The 26,693-nt window shown below is 44.0% G+C and overlaps 1 long non-coding RNA gene across 2 annotated transcripts in view; it reads right to left on the bottom strand.

Moving 5' to 3' along the window:
• Positions 1–26,693, bottom strand: part of LOC140188960 (uncharacterized) — a 217,905-nt gene that overhangs the window by 56,736 nt on the left and 134,476 nt on the right. Inside the window, exons 2-3 of one of the 2 annotated variants that reach the window (XR_011883422.1) lie at positions 8,055–8,113; positions 3,258–3,942 (exon numbers count right to left, since the gene is read on the bottom strand). This is a non-coding gene — a long non-coding RNA (uncharacterized lncRNA). Of the gene's footprint in view, positions 1–3,257; positions 3,943–8,054; positions 8,114–26,693 lie in introns of those variants that run through there. The other variant, XR_011883421.1, reaches the window with a different exon arrangement.

Genomic DNA, 26,693 nt, shown 5'->3' with positions numbered 1-26,693 from the left:
ACCCACTGGCATCAGTGCTGAGCCTAAGGTCATTGATAATTTTGGTAATGACCACCTCCATTCAATGGTTTGCTCTAAAACCTGATACAGAATTACAGGACAGTATGTCACAGTCAGAAGGAAGGACAGGATGGCAAGTTAACAGAACCTTGGATGTTGAGAGAGGTAATAAATTTAGTCAAGGAGAAGTATGTAAAGCTTAGGAAGCTGGAATCAAACAGAGCCCTTGAGGATGATAAGAAGCCAGAATAGAATTGATGAAGAGAATTAGGAGAGCCAGAACAGGCTATGAAAAGTCCTTGGCAAGTTGGATTAAAGAGAATCCTGAGGCATTCTATACATACATCAAGGGCAAGAGGATAACTAGGGAGAGGGGAGGACCTCTCAAGGATAAAGGGAGGAACATTTACATGGATGCAGAGAATGTGGAGAGTAGGAAGATCAGTGCCGAGTGTATTAATATGCTGGACATTTCAATGTAAAGTAGGAGGTAGTGTTGGGTCTCTAAGAGTATCAAGTTCTCAGGGCATGATGGGTTATTGAGAAAGGCAAGAGAAGAAATTGCCAAGGCCTTGATCAATATCTTCATGTCTTCTCTAGCTACAGACGAGATCCTGGAGGACTGGCAAGTAGCTAATGTTCCATTACTCAAGAAGAGAACCAAGGATAATCCTGGAAACCATTGACCATTGAGTCTCACATCAGTTATGGGAAAGAATTCTTAAAGATGGGATTTATGAGCATTTGGAAACTCACGGTCTAATTAGGGAGAGTCAGCATGGCTTAGTGCAGGGCAAGTCGTGTCCTACTAACTTGATTTGAGTTTTTTGACGAGGTGACCAGGGTGATTGGTAAAGGTACAGGCATGCATGTAGCTTAATGGATTTTAGTAAGGCATTTGACAAGGTCCCTCATGAGAGGCTCATCCAGAAGATTAAGATGTATGGTATCCATGATAAATTAAATATTTGGATTTGGAACCTGAGTGCCCATTGAAGACAGAGGTAGTGGTCAAAGGCACTTATTCTAGATGTAGGTCTGTGGTTAGCAGTGTTCCACAAGGATCTCTACTCGGACCTCTGCTGCTTGTGATGTATTTAAATGGCCTGGATGAGGATGTCAATTGGTGGGTTAGTAAGTTTACTGATGATATGAAGATTGGTGTTGTTGCGGATAGCAGAGAAGATTGGCAAAGATACAATGGGATATAGATCAGTTGCAGATGGACAGAGAAATTGCAGGTGGAGGTTAGCTGAGCCAAATGTGAAGTGTTGCACCTTGATAGGTAAAATATAAAGAGACAGTTCACTGCTAAGGGCAAGACCCTTAACAGTAATGATGAGCAGATGGATCATGGGGGTCGAAGTTCATAGATTGCTAAAAGCGGCTACGAAGGTTGAAAGGTTGGTTAAGAGGCCATATGACATGCTTGCCTTTATTAGTCGAGGCATTGAATGAAAAGCCAGGAACTATGTTCTAGCTTTTATAAAACTCTAGTTAGGCCACATCCTGACAATTGCACACAGTTCTGGTTGCCTCATTATAGGAAGGATGTTGAGGCTTTGGAGAGGGTGCAGAAGAGGTTTTCCAGGATGCTGCCTGGATTAGACGGCATGTATTATAATGAGAGGTTGTACAATATTGGGTTGTTTTCTCTGGAGAGGCAGAGGGTGCGGGGAGGTCTGATAGTTTATAAGACTATGAGAGGCATATATACAGTAGACAGTATCTTTTTCCCAGGGTAGAAATGCTAATACTAGAGAGCATGAATTTGAGGTGAGGGGCGAATAAATAAATTTATTTATTTATTAATGCATGCAAGTAAGCAAGCAAGCAGAGTCTGGTGGTTTCCTGGAATGCGCTGCCTGGGGTGATGGTAGAGGCGAATACATCAAGGACTTTTAATTCATGATTCCCCAAGCCTGTCCCACAACTCAGAAACATCAGAGCAAAACCACTGCATTGTTTATACTTGTAGTGATCACACTTGTATCGCACATCCTTCCATGAACCTTCCTGATCTGCTTCCCTGAACTCATTCCCCTTCAAGAGAATCTCTCTTCCTTTAAAATCGAGGAGATGGACATGGAGAGGACTGTTCCTCTAGTGGGAGAATCTGGAACCAGAAGGCATTGCCTCAGAATAGAGATGAGAAGAAATTCCTTTAGCTAGAGAGTGGTGACTCTGTGGAATTTGTTGCCACAAATGGCAGTGAAGGATGAAGTCATTGGGTATATTTAAAGTGGAGGTTGATGGGTTCTTGATTTGTAAGTGTGTCAAAGATTATGGGGAAGAAAGCAAGAGAGTGGCGTTGACAGGGATAATAAATTACCCATGATAGAATACAGGAGCTGACTCAATGGGCCGAATGGCCTAATTCTGCTCCTATGTCTTATGGGAAAACCTAAAGCTGGTTAGATTCCTGTACTTTATATTGACCTGCACATCAAATCACATATTGATTTTGCTACTTGGAATGTCAACTGTGTAATGTATTTTTAGAATCATTGTGACCTTCAATACTAGTAGAAAGACCCTCTGGGTTGGACAATTCTGATTGAAAGCCTTTTTAAAACTGCTCTGGGATGGCTTTGACAATCTATGGCCCTGCCAAACATTGGCAGATTTATATTTTGCCTGCAGTTCTTAAAACTAACAACCAAACAATTGGCACACTCAAGGGTTGCTGGAAAAAAAACAAATGAAGTCTTGCATCGATACAGTTTTCAGATCACTGCAAAGTACCTTGCAGCAGTTCTGAAATCCAGAGTAACATGCACAAAATGCTGGAGGTACTCAGCAGGTCAGGCAGCATCCATGGAGAGAAATAAAGAGACACGTTTCAGGCTGAGGCTCTTCATCAGGTCTGGAAAGGAAAGGGCAAGAAACTGGAATCAGAAGATGTGGTGAGGGGAAGGAGTACAAGTTAGAAGGTGACACTGGACAACAATTTTTTTACAGAAGTGTGGTTTCCTCTGAAACCTTTGGTGAGAAACTAGACTGCTTGACCCTGAATTCAGATATAATCTCAGACTACTTCCATCACATAGAAATCTGGGGAAAGAAGAAATGATCTTTTATTGAATATAATTTGTTTAATTGCATAATGGTGCTGATGCTTAGTAATAGTTCAATTTAGCTGAAAATGTTTTATTGATGATTTTCATTTCTAATCTGTGTCTGAGGCTTCTCGCTTAATTGTCCAACAATAATCAGCCAACATTGATGGATTCCAGTTGCCCTGATACCATTTCTCCATGACCACAATGTCCTGGTGAAACCTTTCACCATGCTCATCACTGACAATGCCAAGATTTGCAGGGAATTCATCTAAATGGGGATACAGAAAATGTATCTTTAGTGGCATGTTACACTTCATGGTTTTGCATGTTTGAAGCATGTTGTCAACCAGTGGCATGTAGTTTGGTGCTCTGTGGTTGCCAAGAAAACTTTCAATATCATCCTTGAATGCCTTCTATGCAATTTTCTCCAGTCCCAGCAGAAGTTCTTCAAATTGCCTGTCATTGATGACCTGTTTGAATTGTGGACCAACAAAAATACTTTTCTTAATCTTGGTATTAGTTATTTTGGAAGACATCTATCTCAAATATCAAAATCCTTCTTGGAAATTTTTGTGCCTGGCAACAGAAGATTCCATATTTTCAGTCTTGAACTCTGCAATTCTACTTTTTGCCTTTGACAAACCCAAATCTCTGACCGGGTCATGTAGCTCAGACTGAGTTATCAGATCAGGCTCACTCGACACAAAGGGTTCAAGACCTGTATCAGTATGTGTTGTTTTCCATTCCTGGCTCGTGCAACATGGCACCTTCATCTGCCTCCTCTAGACTCCATGTCTCTTATGGGTTCAGTACTGGAAGACCATCATCATGTGGCACAGGTCTCACAGCTGAAGGGAGATTCGGGTATTCAATGGATTTCCTGTTTAGCAGAGAAACCAGACACTGGTCAGACAGAAGTAGCAGTCTGTCACATGAACCTTCTGTTCTCGCCATATCATCAGGACAGCGAATGGCATTGATCTCTGAGTACCTCTGAGCCAAGCACTAAGATCAACAGTGCAAGTTGCGCAACAAATGTGAGAAGCCTAGGCCTTGCTTTTGTTGCCAAACTTACACCCAAAGTAAAGCTCGTAGGCTTTGTTAATAAGAGGAGTCATGCTCCGTCTTTGAGATTTAAGCATACTTGCCACAAATATAACAGAAGTATCATGACTATTAACACTGGTGAGACATTTTGCCAACACAAGTACTCCTGTAAATACAATTACTTTATTACAATGAGTACACACAATACATTACACACGTAGACCATGTGCATCAACGCGACCACAAACCGATATACATGCAAACACAATGCATAGAATGATGTGTGCATGGTGCTTTCATACCCTTTCTAAATCCCATCCTGCCATGCAGCATCCACCCTGCCTGGACAAGGTAGAAAACTTTTCTGCTTACATTGTGGGCAACATTTTAATTGATTTGAATGATGAATTTAAATAACAAAAAAGGCAATTTAAAAACAATGGTGCATGATATGGAAATTTCGTGGTTATTTTCATAATCAGCAGCCCAAAATCCATAAGATGCGCCCAAAAGCATTTGGGAAGCAAAATCTTTGTTGTCAAGTGTGATAGATGAAGTCAGGTGAGGGAGAAGGTAGGTGGGTAGTGAAGGTGGAATGAAGTGAGAAGCAAGGAAGTGAAAGGTAGAAAATATAAAGGGCTGAAGGAGGAGGAATCTGATAGGAGAGGAGGGGGGACGCCAGAGGGAGGTGATAGGCAGGTGAGAAGTAGAGGTAAGAGGAGAGCCAGAATTGGGAGAGAAGGAGGGTGGGGGAAGGAGGCAAAATTACTGGAAGTTAGAGTAATCAATGTTCATGCTGTCAGGTTGCAGGCTACTTACACGGAATATGAGGCGTTACTCCTCCAACTTGAGAGTGGCAGTAGAGGCAGCCATGGACAAACATGGTGGAACAGGAAGGGGAATTAAAATGCAGTCACTGATGTAATAGTATCAAGCTTCCTCAGCCAGCTGTGTTCAGCAATCTCCCACAAGCCAAAATCCATAATTAAACATAGAATAGTACAGCACAGTACAGGCCCTTCGGCCCACAATGATGTGCCGACCCTCAAACCCTGCCTCCCATATAACCCCCCACCTTAAATTCCTCCATATACCTGTCTAGTAGTCTCTTAAATCTCACTAGTGTATCTGCCTCCACCACTGACTCAGGCAGTGCATTCCACGCACCAACCACTCTCTGAGACAAATAACTTGTTATTATATTCATTAAGAACTAAATACCAGTCAGGGAGAACCCACCTGCCTTTTGAATTATTGTTATGGGCTCCCTTAGATTAACAATGGATCTGAAATATGGAAGCTCTAGCTGGGCAGTGCTCTCGCAGTCCGGGATTGGAAAGGCAAGCTGAACCGTTGTACTTCCAATCTCCAGAGTAGAGTGTCTGCTCCCTTGTTTGTCCAGCACTTGTACGTGTCCAGGGCAAAGAAACAGGCAGGAAAAACTGTTGCAGACACAGCCCACTGTCTTTTCTAAAAGCTGCCTTCTGGAAAGCTATGAAAACAATAAATTCATACCATCCTAAAAGTTTCTTCTCTCAGGTAGTTAATCTGACCAACCATTCTAGTTGGTACCTCCACACCCCCCTCTATCTATTACCCGTCACTGCACTGTGAACACTTCAAACCACTTTTTATAATGTTGCTTACATTGTTTACACACTTATTTATGTATTTATGCACATTTTCCTCCATATCTGTGGTTTAATCTCTAACTTGATATTTTATATGACTCTTTATTAGATGTTGTGTTTTGTTGCATGCTGCAGCCTGACCAGCACACCACAGCAAACTCCTAATACATTAATTATGGAAAATCATGTTCATCCTTGAACCTGTAAACTCAAAACTGTCTGACTCGAGGGAGAGAGCAGCCCCTTACGTGACAGCTGACAACAAACCGAAGACTATGGCACATCTCCAGTTGCCCTGTTTGATCCTGACCTCTGGTGCTGTCTGTGTGGAGTTTGCATGTTCTCCCTGTGAACATGTGTGCTCAAAATTCAAAGTAATTTTTAATCAATCCACACATATGTAACCATTTACTACCTTGAGATTTGTTTTCTTCAAGGCATTTACAAGAATATAAAGAAATACAATAGAAATTACGAAAATCAATAAAGACTGACAAATGTACAAAAGGAAACAGTTTCTCTAGGTGCTCCAGTTTACTGCCACATCTGAAAGACATGTAGATGGCCAGGTAATTGGCCACTGTAACTAGTCTCTGGTGTGTAGTTGAATGACAGAATCTGGGATATTTGTTAAAAATATGAGCAGAATGGGATAGAGAAAAATGAATAGGGAAATGAACCAGTCTGGGACTCAATGGACCAAATGGAGATCTATCACAAGGTGACCTAACAGTACAGCACAGTACAGGCCCTTCAGCCCACAATGTACATAGAACAGAACAATAGAGCAGAGTACAGGTCCTTCGGCCCACAATTCTGTGCTGAACTTTAACTTACTCCAAGATCAATCTAACACTTCCTTCCTACATATCCCTTCACTTTTCTTTCATTCATGCTAATATCTATGGAAATATGGTACAGTATTAACATCCATGTTAATATCTATGGAAATATGGTACAGTATTAACATCCATGTTAATATCCATGGAAATATGGTACGGTATCCAAGCAGGGGAGAAAGGGACAGGGCAGTTGTCATTTTCACCTATTGACTGATGCTGAGTACATCTCAGACTTAAATGGACAAGATTCACATACCCTATACAAACCACCAAACCCTTTCTGCAGGGGGTTGAATACTTTCCAAGGGGGTAATTTTTTTTTAAATCGGCACAATGTCACATGCAAATCACTAAACACTCTCTGCAGGTTACATTTTGTTCATATTAATTTGCTCTGTTCATGACACATACACAAACCATTGTCCCCCTCTCTCCCCTGGGGAAGTGGTAAAGTTTGGAAAGGGTCACACTGTAAGGCAAGTAACTTAGATTTGATGTTTGATATTGGAGTGGAGAAATAAAAGGTAAAGGGGCATTGAGAGTAAAATGAAATACTGAAAATCTCAGTAAAACACACTCAGGAATACGGCTCAAATCGATACCATTTTGTCTCAAGGGTATGCAGACTCCCAACTTAGCACAACTGATATGAAAGCAATGAGTTCAAATATCCAATCAAGGGAATATTTCACAGACAATATGTGTCAGTGTCTGTTATCTGAAACAATCCACGATAATTCACCACCATCCCAGAGCTATTCATTCACTTGTAAAAGTATTCACCCTAACCTCTTCCTCAGACAGAAACACCAGAGATTCTGCAGAGGCTGGAAATCCGGAGTAACACACACAAAATGCTGGAGGAATTAGGAACTGAGGATTGGGACACATTAGGACCTGATGTGTTCCTCCAGCATTGTGTGTGAGAGTTACTCTTCCTGAGGCAGGTCATCATCAAGAAAGAACACGCTGGAGAAGAATTAGGCTACTCTCTCCATGATATCACGTTTATAGTAAAGACCTCACCATCCAGGAGATGTCATGTCTTCAGAGATATCATTGTGCAGAAGGTACTGAAGCCTGAAGTCCCACACCAACAGGTTCAAGAGCAGCTACTTCCCTTCAACTACTTGGTGCTTGGACCAACAGGTACAACCCTAATCACAACCTCAGAACAGCAACACCATGAACACTTCGACCACTTTGCACTAAAATGGACATTGCGATTTTTGTTCTAATTGTGTTCTTTCTTGTTTAATTTTTGTTTTTGTTGTGAATGTTTTGGATGTGATGCTAGATGCCTGTGACACTCCTGCAAGCAAGTTTCTCATTGCACCTGTGCACACAGATACTTGTGCATTCAGCAATAAACTCAACATTAATGTAGTTTCACTTGACCTCCAAGACGAGACAACACCTCTCTTACATTCAGAGTACATACAGCCATTACATAGTGCGATAATTCCACTCACCAGGTAGCCATTGCCATTGTGATTCTGCACTCTTGATCCAAGGAGAGATTTATAGCAACCTGAAACGTGAATAAAAGAAATAGCTGTAAGAACATCAAACCGCTTACTTTCCAAACAGTTCTTCACTTATAATTAAGTTACCACGGTAAAAGCACATGCATGATAGTGCGTAACACACAGAAAGTGCTGCAGAAACTCAACAAGTCAGACAACATCTCTGCAGGGGAATAAACTGTTAAAGTTTCAGGCCGAGACCCTGTTTCGGGCAAAGACCAATCTTACTAAATGCTAAATTCCTTCAGCATTCTTTGTGTGCTGTTACTCAGGATTTGCAGCATCTGCAGTATCTCTCGTGCATAGTTGTGGATACTTTGAGTACTGAGATTCCAACAGAGAATAGAATTAACCAGTATACAGGTATAAAACTGGAACTGTTAAAGCACACTGACTACACAAGGAAAGGATGATCAAGTGTGGCAAAAAAATTATTATAAAATTGTCAAGTCAACCGAGAACTCTCAGCCCACTGAATGCATCTTACTGAATGGAAAGATTGAGTCTGGATCTGATGACTAGCAAGCACAGCACCAGCTCAAATTCAAAGTTCGAAGTATGTTTATTATCAGAGTACACGTATGTCACCATATACTACCTTGAGATTCATTACCTTGTGGGCATTCACAGTAGAACAAAGAAATGCATTAGAATCAGTTAAAAACTAGACACAAAGACTGACAAACAACCAATGTGCTAAAGACAAACTCTGCAAATTAAAAAATAATAAATAAATAAACAAACAATAATGAGATTATGGAATCGGTTCAGAGTTGAGGTGAGTGAAGTTATTGACACTGCTTCAGGAGCCTAACGGTTGAAGGGTAGCAACTGTTTCTAATCAGTGGAAAGCGGCCAATGAGTGAGTGGGCCAGTGAAGGAGTGGAGCTTTGAGGCTTTGACTCGAGAGGCTTCGATGAGAAGAGGCGGAGGACAAGCTTGCTCACAGTTAGAATTTACAATGCCTCCTGAGATGGTGATGTACTTCTCATGTGAGATGTGGCAGTCTTGGGGGAACACCCCTCTCCTGCAGAGTCACATCTGCCAGAAGTGCATACGGCTGGGTGATCTGGAAGACCATGTAAAGAATCTGGAGCAGCAGCTGGATGACCTTCGACTCATAAGGCAGAATGAGGCAGTCATAGATGAGAGCTACAGGGAGGTAGTCACACCTAGGCTGTCGGAAGCAGGTCGTTGGGTGACAGTCAGAGGGGGGAAAGCGAAGGTAAGCAGACAGATAGTGCAGAGCACCCCTGTAGCCATTCCCCTGAATAATAAATTTACCGTACTGGATACTGTTGGCGGGGACAACCGACCAGGTGTGTGCCATGGTGGCAGGGCCTCTGGCACTGAGTCTGACCCAGTGGTGCAGAAGGGTGGGACGGAGAAGAGGAGAGCTGTCGTCATTGGAGACGCTATAGTCAGGGGAGCAGACAGGAGATTTTGTGGACGTGAGAAGGACACCCGCATGGTCTGTTGCCTCCCAGGTGAAAAGGTCCGGGATGTCTCTGACTGGGTGCACGACATCCTGGTACGAGAGGGAAAGCAACCAGAAGTCGTAATCCATGTTGGTACCAACGACATAGGCAGGAAGAGGGATGAGGTCCTGAAGTGTGAGTTTCAGGAACTAGGCAGAAGGCTGAAGAACAGGACCTCAAGGGTGGAGTTCTCAGGTTTGCTGCCAGTGCTACGTGACAGTGATGGTAAGAATTGGAGGAGATAGCAGTTGAACGCGTGGCTGAGGAGTTGGTGCAGGGGGCAGGGCTTTAAATTTTCAGATCATTGGGATCTCTTCTGGAGAAGGTGGGACATGTACAGATTGGATGGGTTGCACCTGAACTCGAGGGGGAGCAATATCCTTGCAGGTAGGTTTGCTAGCATGGTTCGGGAGGGTTTAAACTAATTTGCGAGGGGGATGAGACCCAGAGCAATAGAGCAGTGAAAGAAGTGCATGGAGTAAAGCCAGATCTAACATATAGAGAGGCTTTGAGGAAAGAGAAGCAGAGTAAACGGTGTAAAGACAATAAGGTAGAAGGGCTGAAGTGTGTGTACCTCAATGCAAGAAGCATCAGGAACAAAGGTGATGAACTGAGAGCTTGGATACATACATGGAATTATGATGTAGTGACCATTACAGAGATTTGGCTGGCACCAGGGCAGGAATGGATTCTCAATATTCCTGGATTTCAGTGCTTTAAAAGGGATAGAGAGGGGGGAAAAGGGGAGGAGGGGTGGCATTACTGGTCAGGGATACTATTACAGCTACAGAAAGGGTGGGTAATGTAGCAGGATCCTCTTTTGAGTCAGTATGGGTGGAAGTCAGGAACATGAAGGGAGCAGTTACTCTATTGGGGGTATTCTATAGGCCCCCTGGTAGCAGCAGAGACACAGAGGAGCAGATTGGGAGGCAGATTTTGGAAAGGTGCAAAAATAACAGGGTTGTTATCATGGGTGACTTTAACTTCCCTAATATTGATTGGCACCTGATTAGTTCCAAGGGTTTAGATGGGGCAGAGTTTGTTAAGTGTGTCTAGGACGGATTCCTGTCACAGTATGTGGACAGGCGGACTAGGGGAAATGCCACACTAGATCTAGTACTCGGTAATGAACCAGGTCAGGTCACAGATCTCTCAGTGGGTGAGCATCTGGGGGACAGCCACTACCGCTCCCTGGCCTTTAGCATTATCATGGAAAAGGATAGAATCAGAGGACAGAAAAATTTTTTATTAGGGAAGGGCAAATTATGAGGCTATAAGGCTAGAACTTGCGGGTGTGAATTGGGATGATGTTTTTGCAGGGAAATGTACTATGGACATGTGGTCGATGTTTAGAGATCTCTTGCAGGATGTTAGGGATAAATTTGTCCCAGTGAGGAAGATAAAGAATGGTAGGGTGAAGGAACCATGGGTGACAAGTGAGGTGGAAAATCTAGTCAGGTGGAAGAAGGCAGCATACATGAGGTTTAGGAAGCAAGGATCAGGTGGGTCTATTGAGGAATATAGGAAAGCAAGAAAGGAGCTTAAGAAGGGGCTGAGAAGAGCAAGAAAGGGGCATGAGAAGGCCTTGGCGAGTAGGGTAAAGGAAACCCCAAGGCATTCTTCAATTATATGAAGATAAAAAGGAGGACAGGAGTGAAGGTAGGATCGATTAGAGATAAAGGTGGGAAGATGTGCCTAGAGGCTGTGGAAGTGAGCGAGGTCCTCAATGAATACTTCTCTTCGGTATTCACCAATGAGAGGGAACTTGATGACGGTGAGGACAATATGAGTGAGGTTGATGCTCTGGAGCATGTTGATATTAAGGGAGAGGAGGTGTTGGAGTTGTTAAAATACATTAGGACAGATAACTCCCTGAGGCCTGATGGAATATTCCCCAGGCTGCTCCACGAGGCGAGTGAAGAGATTGCTGAGCCTCTGGCTAGGATCTTTATGTCCTCGTTGTCCACGGGAATGGTACTGGAGGATTGGAGAGAGGCGAATGTTGTTCCCTCGTTCAAAAAAGGTAGTAGGGATAGTCCGGGTAATTATATACCAGTGAGCCTTACGTCTGTGGTGGGAAAGCTGTTGGAAAAGATTCTTAGAGATAAGATCTATGTGTATTTAGAGAATCATGGTCCGATCAAGGACAGTCAGCATGGCTTTGTGAAGGGCAGATCGTGTCTAACAAGCCTGATAGAGTTCTTTGAGGAGGTGACCAGGCATATAGATGAGGGTGGTGCAGTGGATGTGATCTATATGGATTTTAGTAAGGCATTTGACAAGGTTCCACACGGTAGGCTTATTCAGAAAGTCAGAAGGCATGGAATCCAGGGAAGTTTGGTCAGGTGGATTCAGAATTGGCTTGCCTGCAGAAGGAGGTCGTGGTGGAGGGAGTACATTCAGATTGGAGGATTGTGACTAGTGTGTCCCACAAGGATCTGTTGTGGGACCTCTACTTTTCATGATTTTTATTAACGACCTGGATGTGGGGGTAGAAGGGTGGGTTGGCAAGTTTGCAGACGACACAAAGGTTGGTGGTGTTGTAGATAGTGTAGAGGATTGTCAAAGATTGCAGAGAGACATTGATAGGATGCAGAAGTGGGCTGAGAAGTGGCAGATGGAGTTCAACCCGGAGAAGTGTGAGGTGGTACACTTTGGAAGGACAAACTCCAAGGCAGAGTACAAAGTAAATGGCAGGATACTTGGTAGTGTGGAGGAGTAGAGGGATCTGGGGGTACATGTCCACAAATCCCTGAAAGTTGCCTCACAGGTAGATAGGGTAGTTAAGAAAGCTTATGGGGTGTTAGCTTTCATAAGTCGAGGGATAGAGTTTAAGAGTCGCGAAGTAATGATGCAGCTCTATAAAACTCTGGTTAGGCCACACTTGGAGTACTGTGTCCAGTTCTGGTCGCCTCACTATAGGAAGGATGTGGAAGCATTGGAAAGGGTCCAAAGGAGATTTAACAGGATGCTGCCTGGTTTAGAGAGTGTGCATTATGATCAGAGATTAAGGGAGCTAGGGCTCTCGGGAGGAGACATGATAGAGGTGTAGAAGATAATAAGAGGAATAGATAGAGTGGATAGCCAGCACCTCTTCCCCAGGGCACCACTGCTCAATACAAGAGGACATCTTTTTATGGTAAGGGTTGGGAAGTTCAAGGGGGATATTAGAGGAAGCTTTTTTACTCAGTGAGTGGTTGGTGCGTGGAATGCACTGCCTGAGTCAGTGGTGGAGGTAGATACGCTCGCGAAGTTTAAGAGACTACTAGACAGGTATATGCAGGAATTTAAGGTGGGGGGTTATATGGGAGGCAGGGTTTGAGGGTCGGCACAACATTGTGGGCCAAAGGGCCTGTAATGTGCTGTACTATTCTACGTTCTATGTTCTATGTAACCTTGGTGGTGTGGAACCAAAATTCCTCTACTTCCTTCCCAATGGCATCAGCGAGAAGAGAGCATAGCCTGCAAGGTGGGGGTCCTTGATGATGGATGATGTTTTCTTGTGGCAGCGCTCTTTGTAAATGTGCTCAGTGATGTGAAGAGTTTTGCCTGTGATGGACTGGGCTTATATCCACTATTTTTTATAGGCTTTTTCCATTCACGGGCATTAATCATTCCAAGCAGACAAGTCTCAAGGTTGTATAATTTACATATTCTTTAATAATAAATGAACTTGGAATCTTTGAACCTTTGAATCTTTCCACACCAAGCCATGTTGCCACCAGTCAAGATACTGTGCATCTGCAGCAAGTTTTTCGAAGTTTTAAATAACACTGTGAACCTGCTGGAACAGGCACTGCTGGGAGTTCTGCTCCTCACATCACTTTAGTCTCTGTGTCTGAGGATTCTGTGTTCCTGTCAAATAACAATCTGTGGTGATGTTCTGGTGCTTACCCGAGGAGGAGCTGCAGTGCTGGAGGAGTGAGCTGTTGGAAGAGATTTTATACAGAGACACCTGTACACCTATTTACAGAAGGGTAGCTATCCCTAGTGTTCTGGCCAATATTTATCCCCAAAATCAAAACGTATGAAAAGTAGGTCACCTGATTAACATCAGATGCAGTTTATGCAAGTGCAAGTGTACACAGATTGGCTGTCATGTTTCCTACGTACAAAACTACTTCACTGATTACAAACTAGCCTACGATGACACCAAAGTGGGCCAAGCCTTTTAAGTTTTCCCAGAAATGACTTCATTTCATTACTATTCTTTTCCAGTTGGTCTTTAATTAACCCTTTCTGATCTTTAATTGAGTTCAGTGTCCGAACCATATCCTCAGCCCATTGTGGCATTTCATCAGATATTTCCTTTTCGCATTAACTTTGTCACTAGGTTCAGACAAGTTCTTCCCACTCCTCGTAAACATAGACATATTGTTCCCCCTCAAGAATCAGCAAATAAAAATTTTAAATTCGAAGTTTAAACTAGGGGGAGAGAAACAAAACTAAGAGCAGCACAAAACTGCTGCTACTCCATTTGCAGACAGGCAGCATCTGTGGAAGGAAATGGACAGACCGCATCCTGGTTGAGGTCCAGTCGACAGTATATTTTCCTCCACTGATGCTGCCTGACCTGTTGAATTCCTCCAGCATTTTGTTTGTATCTGACTGAGGTTAATTTTATTCAAGATTGAAAATTGTTTATTGTCATTCTTCAGTGCGTGAGTGTAAAGGGGAACAAAGTGATGGTTACTCCAGATCCAATGCAGCATGAACAAAACACAACAAATATAAATGCAATCCAATAACACACAATGTACAAGTAACAGTTGAGCATGGCTGTATATCCATAGGATCAGCTGAGATATAGACTGACTGTATGAACGGTACTGTGCAGAAGTCTTAGGCACATGTTAAAAAAATTCTGTAAAGTGAAGGTGCTTACAAAAATGATGAAATGCAAAGTTTCTAAATATCAAAAAATTACTATGAAGAGCAGTAAACAGGAAAAACTAAATGAAATCAATATTGAGTATGACCACCCTTTGCCTTTAAAACTGCATCAGTTTCCTCAGGCATACTGTTGCACAGCTTTATAAGAAAACTGGCTGGTCGCTTGTTCCAAGCATCTCGGAGAACTTGCCACAGTCCTTCTGCAGAGTTTGGCTGTCTCATTTGCTTCTGTCTCTCCAGGTAATCCCAGACAGCATTGATGATTCAAAGATTCAAACTACATTTATTATCAAAGTATGTTTACAGAATCTGAGTTGTACTCTCTATAGATTCTTTGATTATAAATGCACTTTGAATCTTTGAAGTTGAGATCAGGGCTCTGTGGAGACCATACCATCTGTTGCAGAACTCCTCCTTCCTTTCACTGAAGGTAGTTCTTTATGACCTGGGCCATGTGTTTGGGGTCATTGTCCTGTTGCAGACTGAAGTTGGGACTGATTAGACACTTCCCTGATGGTATTACATGGTGGATGAGAACCTGCTTGTACTTCTCAGCATTAAGGATTTCATTAATTCTGACCAGATCACCAACTCCATTTGCAGAAATGCAGCCCCAAACCTGCAGAAAACCTCCACCGTGCTTCACTGTTGCCTGCAGACACTCATCATGTAGTGCTCTCCAGCCCTTCTATCTGTTTGAGCCAAAAAAATTCACATTTTGAATCGTAACTCCAGAGCACTTGCTGTCATTGTTCAGCATCCCTGTCCTTGTGTCTTTGTGCGTGGGTGAGTCACCTGGATTTGTTTCCACTTCAGATGAATGGCTTTTTGGCCGGAAGTCTACCATGAAGACCACTTCTGACAGAACTTCTCTGGACTGTAGAGGTGTGTTTTCAGGTTCCAGTTGTTTCCGTGGGTTTAGAACTGATAACAGCGCTGGTCTTCTTCTGACTTGGAAGGGACGTCGGTTTGATATATCTCTTGTCTGCTGCACTCAGTTTCCGTGGCCGGCTACTGTGTTTCTTTGTGTTTCTTCAGAAGAACTTGGACTTGGGTTGAGATGGGAAAGGTTTTGAAAAGGGCTCATGGGGCAAAGTTGTCAAGCAGAGGGTGGCGAGTGTATGGAATGAGCTGCCGGAAGCGGTTAAGACAGGTAACATTTATTTACACGGAAGGGGCAGGGTTTGGATGGATATGGGACATGTGGACATGTGGACATTGGGACTAGCTGGGTGGACACAGAAGCTCTATGACTCTATTCCACACATTGTTTATAATACTAGCAATTCCACATACAGATACACCTCCCTGTATATACTGTACATCCACAATCAGGCTCACCTTGAGATTAATCCACGTTGATTAGCAGTTTTGTTAGTATCACGTTGGCTTTCCCTACAGCTGCATCTCTAAATTGAGGATCACACTATCTCATCATGACCCCCGATAAAATTCATTTGAAGCCCTCAGCCCATCAGTTTGAAGGTAATTGAGCTTCCTTACCTTAGACAGTTTGACATGAAGAGATGGTTTTATAACCTACCTAGTTACATCATGGCCTGATATGGAATCATCAATGCCCAGGAACAGAAAAGCCAGCAGACAGTGGTGGATATAGTCCAGTCCACTAAGGCAAAGCTCTTCCTACCACTGAATACACTGACGCAGAACGCTGCCACAAGAAAGCAGCATCGATCAATAAAGATCCCCACCATCCAGGCCATGGTCTTTTCTCAATACAAGCACCAGGCAGGAGCTAAAAATCCTTACACACACACCACCAGACTCAGGAATCCTATAAGCATTAGACTCCTGAACCGGTGTGGATAACTTCAATCACCACTACTCTGAATTGACTCTATGACCTGCAGACTCACTTTCAAGAACTTTAACAACTCCCATTCTCAGGATTATTTTTTATTTACAGTTTGTCTTCTTTTGCACATTTGTATTTGTCAGTGTTTGTCAGTTTATGAATAGTTTTTTTTTTGTAAATTCTACTGTATATCTTTATTTTCCTGTAATGCCAGCAAGAAAATGAATGTCAGAGTAGTATAACATACAGTGCCTATAAAAAGTATTCACCCCCCCCGGAAGTGCTCGTATTTTAATTGTGTTACTGCACTGAATCACAATGGATCTAATTCGGCTTTTTTTGACACAGATCACCAGAAGAAGACTCTTTCATGTCAAAGTGAAAACAAATCTCTACAAAGTGATCTAAATTAATTACAAATATATTACACAAAATAATTGATTGCATAAGTATTCACACCCTTCAAGTCAGCATTTAGTAGATGCACCTTTGGCAGCAATTGGAGTCTTGAGTCTGTGTGGATAGGTCTCTATCAGCTTTGCACATCTGGACACTGCAATTTTTCCCCATTCTTCCTTAGAAAACTCATCAAGCTCTGTCAGATTGCATGGGGATCATGAGTGTACAGCCCTTTTCCAGCCACAAATTCTCAATTGGATTGAGGTCTGGACTCTGACTTGGCCACTCCAGGACATTAACTTTGTTGTTTTTAAGCCAATGCTGTGTAGCTTTGCTTATGCTTGGGGTCATTGTCTTGCTGGAAAATAAATCTTCTTCCAAGTCACAGTTCTCTTGCAGATTGCATTGGGTTTTCCACCAGGATTCCCCTGTATTTTGCTGCATTCATTTTACCCTCTACCTTCACAAGCCTTCCAGGTCCTGCTGCAGTGAAGCATCCCCACAGCATGATGCAGTCACCACCATGCTTCACAGTAGGGATGGTGTATTTTTGATTATGTGTGGTGTTTGGCTTACGCCAAAGACAGCTTTTAGTCTGATAGCCAAAAAGCTCATTTTTGGTTTCATCAGACCTTAGAACCTTTTTCCAGCTGTCTTTTTTTTATAAACAGAGTATCCCATATGCTTTCTGGTGAACTCTAGCCAAGATTTCATGTGAGTTTTTTCCAAAAGTGGCTTTCTCTTTGCCTCTCTCCCATAAAGGTGCAACTGGTGAGACACCTGGGCAACAGTTGTTGTATGTGTAGTCTCTCCCATCTCAGCCACTGAAGCTTGTATCTCCTCCAGTGTTGGCATAGGTCTTTTGGTGGCCTCCTTCACTCGTCCCTTTCTTGCACAGTCTCTCAGTTTTTGAGGACAGCCTGCTCTAGGCAGATTTACATTCTTTCCATTTCTTGATGATTGACTAAACTCTACTCCAAGGGATATTCTGTGACTTGGAAATTTCCTTTTCAATAACCTTTTTGTGGAGCTGCTTGGAGTGTCCTTTTGTCTCCACGGTACAGTTTTTGCCGGGATACTGACTCACCAGCAGTTGGAGCTTCCAGACACAAGTGTATTTTTAATACAATCAGTTGAAACACTCTGACTGCACACAGGTGATCTCCAGTTAACTAATTATGTGACTTCTAAAACCAGTTGGCTGCACCAGTGACGATTTGGTGTGTCATATTAAAGAGGAGTGAATACCTATGCAATCAATTATTTTGTGTTTTATGTTAGTAATTAGAGCCAGCTGGTGGCGTAGTGGCATCAGCACTGGGCTACGAGGCGAGAAGTCCCGTGTTCAATTCCAGCTGGCACCCTTGCATGCTCTCCATCCATGCTGGGTTAAGAGTTGGTGATCTCTTTAAAAAAAAACTCAGCCGGCAGAAGGCAATGGCAAACCATTGCTGTAACTTGCCTCGTACACAATTTCCCAATATGTCAGAGCGGTGTGGAAGGAAATCACCCACTAACCAGAAAATTCTGAATGCAACATACCTTTTATTAATAATTAATTTAGATCATTTTGTATTGATCTGTTTTCACTTTGACACAAAGTGTTTTTCTGTTGATCAGTGTCAAAAAAGTCAAACTAAATCCACTGAGGTGCAATATTGTAAAAAAAAACATGAAAACTTCCAGGGGGGTTGAATATTTTTTATAGACACTGTGATAATACATCAACTTTGACTGTATAACGTTTTATTATTTGTAGAAGCATTTATGCAAATATAAGCAAAGTCTGTCCACATCCTTCAGTAAAGGCATGAATGTCAAAGAGTTGAGAGAGATGTTTGCAGACCTGTACCAGTCAGCGTTCCCTCGGTAGAGCTCAGACCATTTATCACCAACCTCTGCTTTCTGTTGCCAAGCCGATTTGCAAATCTTCTTTAAGAGCTTCGGTTGCTGAAGTACATCAGATACCTGTCAGGAGTGTGGCAAGATTATAAACTAGGATGGCCTTTCCTTATGCACGACTGACTGGCTAAGGGTTAGAGAGTGTGTTTGTTAATGCCCTGTAATTCTTTCCTCCTCCTATTCTAAAGATGCTGAGAATTCCAAGGTTCAATTCCATGGATACCATCCTCCACTGTGATTGAATAAGAAAGCTACTGTAAATCTTGAGCGATTTTTCTCTTTGGCTCAGCAACATTTATTGTCCTTGCAAAGGTGGACAATCCTGATACTTTCAGTAAGGTTCCCCAAAACCTCTCCCGTTTCACATCAATCCATACATAATACACTGAGGTAGTACTGAGAGGAAAAACAATAACCGAGTGCAGAATAAAGTGTTGCAGAGAAAGTGCAGTGAAGTAGACACTAAGGAACAAGACCACAACAAGGGAGAACAAGTGATCAAGAGTTTATCTTTATCAAAGAAGGAGACTGTTCAATAGTGGGATAGAAGCTGTCCATGAGCCTGATGGTCGAGGCTTTCAACCTTTTGTATCGTCTGCCTGGGGGGGAGGGGGAAAAGAGAGAATGTCTGGGGTGGGAGGGGTCTTTCATGATGTTGGATGCTTTCCCAGATCAGTGGGAGATGTAGACAGAGTCCGTGGAGATAAGTCTGGCACACACTTAGACATGGGTATTGGGTGAAAGAGAAAAGTAGAAAAAGCAAGAGCATCCTCATGAAAAATAGAACACTCCAGATGCTGGAAACCCAAGATAAAAAGTGGAAATGCTGGAAACACTCACCAGGTCAGGCAGCATCTATGGGAAGAAAAACAATTAACATTTCAGATCGGGGTCCATTTGTCAGAACTGAGAAATAGAGAACTTCAGTTTGCAGTAGCAGAGAACATGGGGGAGAGATGTGTAGAAAAAAAGAGCATCTTTCTCTAAATTTCTTCATTTTACTCTTTCATTAGTTCAGTCTGCCATGTTTGGACACGTCCCTTTATAAGCAACACAATACAGAATCAGAATCAGAATCAGTTTTATTATCACTGACTTTTATGTGAAATTTGTTGTTTTGCAGCAGTACAGCGCAAAGACACAAAATTACAATAAATTACAACACAAATAAACAGTACAAAAGGGGAATAATAAGCTAATGTTCACGGACAGTTCAGAAATCCAATGACGGCCAGTAGGTGGGTCTGTTCCTAAATCGTTAAGTGTTAAGAAAGTTATTGTGCTTTTAACTGGTTCAAGTCACTCGGGCTCACCCTATCATTGATATTTCCACTGAACCATCCCGTCCCCACCTTTCCACTGATGCTGCCTGACCCACTGAGTGTCCAACATTTTCTCCTTTGCTCGGGAATCTGAAATACCCTTGAAGCCAGGACTGAGGGAAGCAGATTCTGGTGGGTCTGCCCTCAGGACCCGGGGGTTTGCCTCCATTTCCCAGCAAGTGAAGTAATGAAGGCTTGGGGTGAGGAGAGGAATTTCCTCTGCATCTCTGAATCAAGCAGTGAGGCCTACAGTCTAACCCTGACAAATAAAGCCCAAACTCTCATGAAAGTATAAATTTGTAGAGCATTCAAACAGGTCCTTTGCAGACACCCCATCCAGCAAGAACTCATTTCAGGGAGGTAGCAACCCCCCCCCCCCAACCCCCGTCAACCTCCAAGGGTATATGTAATACTTTGTTTAGTGATTTTGTCTAATCTGTAAACCAGGTTGGGTATATGCAGCAAATGTGACATTAAAATATGTACTTATATTATCATGTTTATACTATTACAACTTTAAGTAGGTCTACAGGGAGTCCGGACTCATCACTTTGGACATCAATAGCGTAGCTCCTTGGCAGCCAGCCAGCTGGTTTAAATCAGAGGTCCCCAACCTTTTTTGCACCGCGCACCTGTTTAATATTGACAATATTCTTGCGGACTGGCCGACCCGGGGGAGAGGGTGTTCAACGCCACCAGAATATAGGTGATAAGTCAACTATAAGTCACTTGCAAGTGGCTGATACACTCAATTTTGTTTCTAAAGGGGTTTATCTAACAAATTTAATATTAAACACACAGCGCATATTTTCCTCGCATGAATGTAGAGATAAGTCTATAACGGTGGTCCCAAACCTCCAGGCTGCGAAGCGTGCAGTGGTAGCCGGAACGCACCCAGCACATCTTTAAGAAAAAAAGTCAAAATAAACAAGGTAATTGATTAGGTGCCGCCGGGCACGTAACTGTCGATCTAGATCAGAGGCGACGCAATCGGCAATCGCCTCTTATCTGGGCCGACATTTACATGCTGGGCGGCACCTAATTAATTAGCTTGCTTATTTCGGCTCTTTTCTTAAAGATGTGCTGGGGTCATTCCGGCCACCGCTGTATTCTTGGTGGCCTGGAAGGTGGGGACCACTGAAAAATAAGTCACTTATAAGTCAATAGCATCATAACATTTTAAGTAACATTTGGATATTAAACACACAGCACATATTTTCCCCGTATGAACATATAAAATCATTGCAACACACCAATATCGCTGAATCAGTGGGAGCCCTGGGCTTGTTTTCCTGCAACAACATGGTCCTATCGAGGAGTGATGGGAGACAGCGATACTCGAAGGGGGTTCCTTATGTCCAGTCTATTCCGCAATTTAGTTTTTGTTGCATTCATTGCGGAAAACTCCGCTTTGCAGGAAATGTTGCAAATGGAAGCAATGTTTTCAGTGCTTTCGTGGCTGTCTCAGGATATTCAGCCTTGCCTTTGATCAGAATGCTGGCAGAGATGTTACGTCAAACATACTTTTCAGCCCGCGGTCATCTGCAAGCTTGAGGAGTTGATCTTTTTCCCGCACTGACATGGATGATTCACCGGGGACATTCACAAATGGGTCACGGACCCATTCCTTTGCAAGTCTTGGGTCACTGATGACCTCGTTTGTGTTAAAATTCAACAGTGCGTGACAGGGAATGAGGAAAGGTGCAGCTGACTCATATCGTTTCATATCACCTAATCATATTATTTCCTAGCGGCCCGGTGGTTGGGGACCACTCTTAGCATGAAGAGGGACCAATCAGGATGCTCGCTCTCCCTCTCCCTCTCCCTCTCAAAAAAATCTATTCTTGAAATATTGTATATAATTTCTGGGCGTCAGGGAGCCACTAGCGATATGCGGGAGACTCCCGGAACTTCCGGGAGAGGTGGGATGTCTGCCTTAGGTCGATCACAATAATGCTGAACTTTTAGCCTATTTACACCAGTCCCCTTTGCCCTCATTAAGTCTGTATGTTTGTGGGCCTTGCCTACTGAGGAAAATGAGGGGAGATCTTAGAAAGGTAAGCAAAATTATGAAGGATATAGGTAGGGCTAAAGCACAGAGGCTTCTTCCCCTCAGGTTAGGTGAGACTAGAACTAGAGGTCATAGGTTTAGGGTGAAAGGTGAGATATTTCAGAAGAATCCGATGGGGAGCTAGTTCAGTCAGAGAGTGATGATAGTGTGGAACAAGCTGCCAGTGGAACTGACGGATGTGGGTTCAATTGTAAGATTTAAGAGAACTCTGGTTAGGCACATGGCTGAGAGTGGTATGAAAGGCAATGGTCTTGGTACGTTTGATGGTATTAAGCAGATCAGGTTGGCATGGAATCAATGGGCTGAAGGGCCATAGTTGTCCGTGATATTACTTCTTCTAAAAGCCTAGTATTTGTACCTGATTCCATCTCCTCCTCTGGTAGCAAGTTGCAGATATCAAACACTCTCCGTAAAAAAGAATCCTATCCCCTTTAAAACTCCTTCCTCTCACCTTAAACCCACGTCCTCCAGTTTCTGATACCCAGCCACTGGATAAAGATTCTAACTACTCAAACCCTACTTAACGCTGAGAATATGTTCCTTGGAGGTGGAGTGCCATGTAAATCAGCTCTATGCAGGGTCACGTGTGCCTGAATTTAAAACAATCAAACCCGAGATATATATTATTTTATGTAGACACGGTAATTCGTGGAGTAACAAATACGCAAATAGGCCGAACCTGTACATCAGTTGAGTGGCAGCAGTGAGGGAAGTGGGCGCTGGCCACAGCTCAGACGAGGGACCAGGCCTTGAGACCTCTCCTAACTTTGGCTTCTTCTTCAAGTCGGCGTCGAGATTTGACCACCTTATCTTAAGTTTCCCCTCACGAAGCAGTTCTCGGTGGCAGGGAATCATGATGAGATCTCCTCTCATTGCCTGATTGCTTTGCTCCCAGTCAGAGTCATTATCGATGAACTGGTCCATGATTTGAGTGGGTGGTTGAGGTGATGCCAGTGCTGAGGGATTTCGTGGTGAGGTTTCTTGGTGTTTTCTCCTCTCCATCGTGTCCTCAGATTCACCCAGGATGTGTTGCTCTGCCAGTTCGCGAAGCTGACGGTGGTGAATGCTGTCACCGTGAGAATGCAGTAACGCTTCAACATCACTATCGTTAACTTCCAGTTTGACAGCCCTTTCCCCGGACATCTGACGTGTTCTCACCTCGCTGGGAGTTACGGGCCGTTTTCCAGACTTGATGGGTGAAAAATGGAACAAATTGGCGACGGAGCAAGAACGCTTACACGGGTCGGGGGGCGGGGCAGAGCACGAACTAATACGTGACTGGCTGAGAGTGGCGTGTGAAGCGCTCCCATTGGCTAATTACTTAATGGCGGCCGCTAGAGAAATTTTAACTTGTTTAGAATTAATTTTTGTCATTTTAAAACATTTTATTAAAGAATTGAACAACCGCATTGTAACTAATCAGCGCTAGGCGGGTATTTACGCTCTCCAGGCCTCCCATACAACCGTTGGGTCACACCACTGGACAGAGAAATGCCCTTCGGTCACCACCTGTGACTTGGGGCATTTCCTCTGGACGAGACACACCGGGTGCCCGACAGCGTGGGCGCCTGACAAACCAGGAACCACGCCGGTGCTCTTGGCGAGAAGGGCGTGGAGAATTCACATTTGTTATTTGAATGCAGCCATCATTATATAAGGTCGCTCCACAGCATCGAGTACTGTATATGATGGGGGGAATGGGACTGAAAACAGCTCCGTCATAAATTATCACTTCAATTGAGGTGAGGTTGTCCTGCTCAGAATATGATAGTTTGGGACCTGGGAACTTCAGGTCAGAAATTCTGACATTGGCCCCCCATGCTCCACCTGCGTTGGTAGCCCACGAAAGAGTCTCTTGGTTTCACAACCGGTTTGACGCGTGGGATTGCGCTTTAATTGAATCCAGTTAATTCTGCCTTTCATTTATTTTCAACACTACTGCAGAGCAGCTGTTTAATTCTGTCTCCAGGCGGCACTGCAGTGACACACATCAAAGTCAGGTATCCTCTCCTGTACTCACTCCTCACTCTAAAGGTCTTTACCCCATGTTGGGCCCTGACATTTTAGGGGTGGCACTCTACAGAACTAGCAATTGTGGTTCGATTCCCGCTGCTGTCTGTAAGGAGTTTGTATATTTGTCCCGTGAACGTGTGCTCTGGTTTCCTCCCTCACTGAAAAGATGTAGAGTAGCTGTAAGTTGTACAGTAGATGTACAGTAAGTTGTGAGCATGCTATGTTGGCGCAGGATGCATTGTGACACTTGTGATTGCCCCCAGCTTCTCCTAGGACTGTGTTGGGTGTTGATGCAAACGCATTTAACTATGTTTTGATATACACGTGCAAATAAAGTGAACCTTTAAAGAGAGAAAGAAAGAGAGAGTGAGAAATTAAGCAGTTTGGGACTTCTTTTCACTGGACCATTGAATACAGGAGGAGATCTTATAGTCATTCATAAGGATGTTACTGGGACTTGAGGATCTGGGTTGCAGGGAAATGTTGAATAGGTTAGGACTTTGTTCTCTGGAATGCAGAGAATGCGGGGAGATCTTATAGAGTCATACAAAATTATCAGGGGTGAATGCAAACAGTCTTTTCCCCCTCAGGTTGGGTGAGACTGGAGTGCAGTAGGTTGAGAAGGGTGTCTCAGATTGCACATGAATGTACAGAAAATGGAAGGATATGGACACTCTGTTGGGGCAAGAGATTGGTTTAGTTGATTACTGACATAAATAGCCTGGCACAACATTGTGGGCTGAATGGCCTGTTCGTGTGCTGTACCTTTCTATGTTCTATGATTTTGCACATTCTCTACTACATCACCAGATTCTACCTACTGTATGTTCTCCCAGTGAAGACTGAATCCTAACTTGGTTGTTGAGCTTAGTCTGGAAGGTTAATTTTTAAAAAAAACTTTCTGGAAAATAAAAGGACAATGCACTCTTGCAGTCTGATAACTCAGAACCACATCACCACTTACTCAAAACATCCTGCAGTCAAGTACCAGACTCATTGGTTCAGAAAGCGTTTGAAGGAGGGGGATAAAATTTGTTAGCAACACACAAGAGACCCTTCATGAATTACAGCTCAGTGGATCGGAGTTCCACCACTAAAATAAATTAGTGAACGACGACCACCAATACAGTGGAACCAACCCGCACTACCCCAGGATAGCAACGCTCTAAAACCACTGTGCGATACCATGGACTTTTTCTTTGTTCCAATGGTATGCTTTCTTGAAAAAATATATAAATTTATGATTAAATTACATTTTTTCATGAATGCTGCTTATATGATGCTATGCACCTGTGAGTAAACATTTCATTATTGTCATGGTCCGGTCCGTGTAGTCCGTATTCCGGTTCACGGTCTGGTCCATCGACCCTTGCTCCAGGTTTTCCAGTCTACCCTGTTTCTGTTCTTGCTGAGCTCTAATTGAGACAGCAGATGCTTGTTGGGGCTGGCTGCATAAATACCTTCAGAGACCAGGGTGTGGCTGCTGAATTGTTCTTGTCCTACTCCTTGTATCCCTTCCTCTGCCTCCTGTTTCCTCGCCTGAAGCCCTGCCTTGTCTTGACGGTAACTCTCACCTCACCTGAAGTTCTCGTCTCGCCTTGCATTGCCTGAAGTCTTGCCTTGTCTTGCTGGTAACTCTCGCCTCGTCTCGCCTGCAGTCTTCTCCTGGAGCCACCCTGTACCTAGCTCCCTTCTTGTCCCTTGCCTCCAGCCAGGTAAGCCAGGCCGTCTTGCCATTACTTGCGATTGGTTCTGTCCCTTCCTGTCCCTTGCCTCCGTCGGGTGGTGATCCACGCCCTGCCCAGGAGTACCACGCCCTGCCCAGGTGAATCGCGCCCTGCCCAGGAGGAGACTGCCTAGCCTCAAGCCTGAAGACTCCAGCCTCCTACCTAGCCTCAAGCCTGAAGACTCCAGCCTCCTGCCTAGCCTCAAGCCTGAAGAATCCAGCCTCCTGCCTAGCCTCAAGCCTGAAGAATCCAGCCTCCTGCCTAGCCTCAACCTGAAGACTCCAGCCTCCTGCCTAGCCTCTACCCTGAAGACTCCAGCCTCCCGCCTAGCCTCAAGACTGAAGACTCCAGCCTCCTGCCACCTGCCAAGCCTTGTCTCTAGCCTCTAGTCTCTAGCCGGAAGACTCCAGCCTCCTGCCTAGCCTCAAGCCTGAAGACTCCAGCCTCCTGCCTAGCCTCAAGCCTGAAGACTCCAGCCTCCTGCCTAGCCTCAAGCCTGAAGACTCCAGCCTCCTGCCTCCTGCCAAGACTCGCCACAGGTCTCTAGCCTCTAGCCTCAAGCCTGAAGACTCCAGCCTCCTGCCTAGCCTCAAGCCTGAAGATGCCTGCCTCCTGCCTAGCCTCAAGCCTGAAGACTCCAGCCTCCTGCCTAGCCTCAAGCCTGAAGACGCCAGCCTCCTGCCTAGCCTCTAACCTGAACACTCCAGCCTCCTGCCTAGCCTCAAGCCTGAAGACTCCAGCCTCCTGCCTAGCCTCAAACCTGAAGATTACAGCCTGCTGCCTCCTGCCAAGCCTCGCCTCAGGTCTCTAGCCTCTAGCCTCAAGCCTGGACCCCAGCCTCCTGCCAAGCCTCTAACCTGAACACTCCAGCCTCCTGCCTAGCCTCAAGCCTGAAGATGCCTGCCTCCTGCCTAGCCTCAAGCCTGAAGACTCCAGCCTCCTGCCTAGCCTCGAGCCTGAAGAC

The sequence above is a fragment of the Mobula birostris genome, chromosome 2 (genome assembly GCF_030028105.1).
Source record: "Mobula birostris isolate sMobBir1 chromosome 2, sMobBir1.hap1, whole genome shotgun sequence".
In the NCBI taxonomy this organism is placed as follows: Eukaryota; Metazoa; Chordata; class Chondrichthyes; order Myliobatiformes; family Myliobatidae; genus Mobula; species Mobula birostris.
The sequence above is the reverse complement of the archived record's forward strand: the minus strand, read 5'-3'. Positions and strand labels throughout refer to the sequence as shown.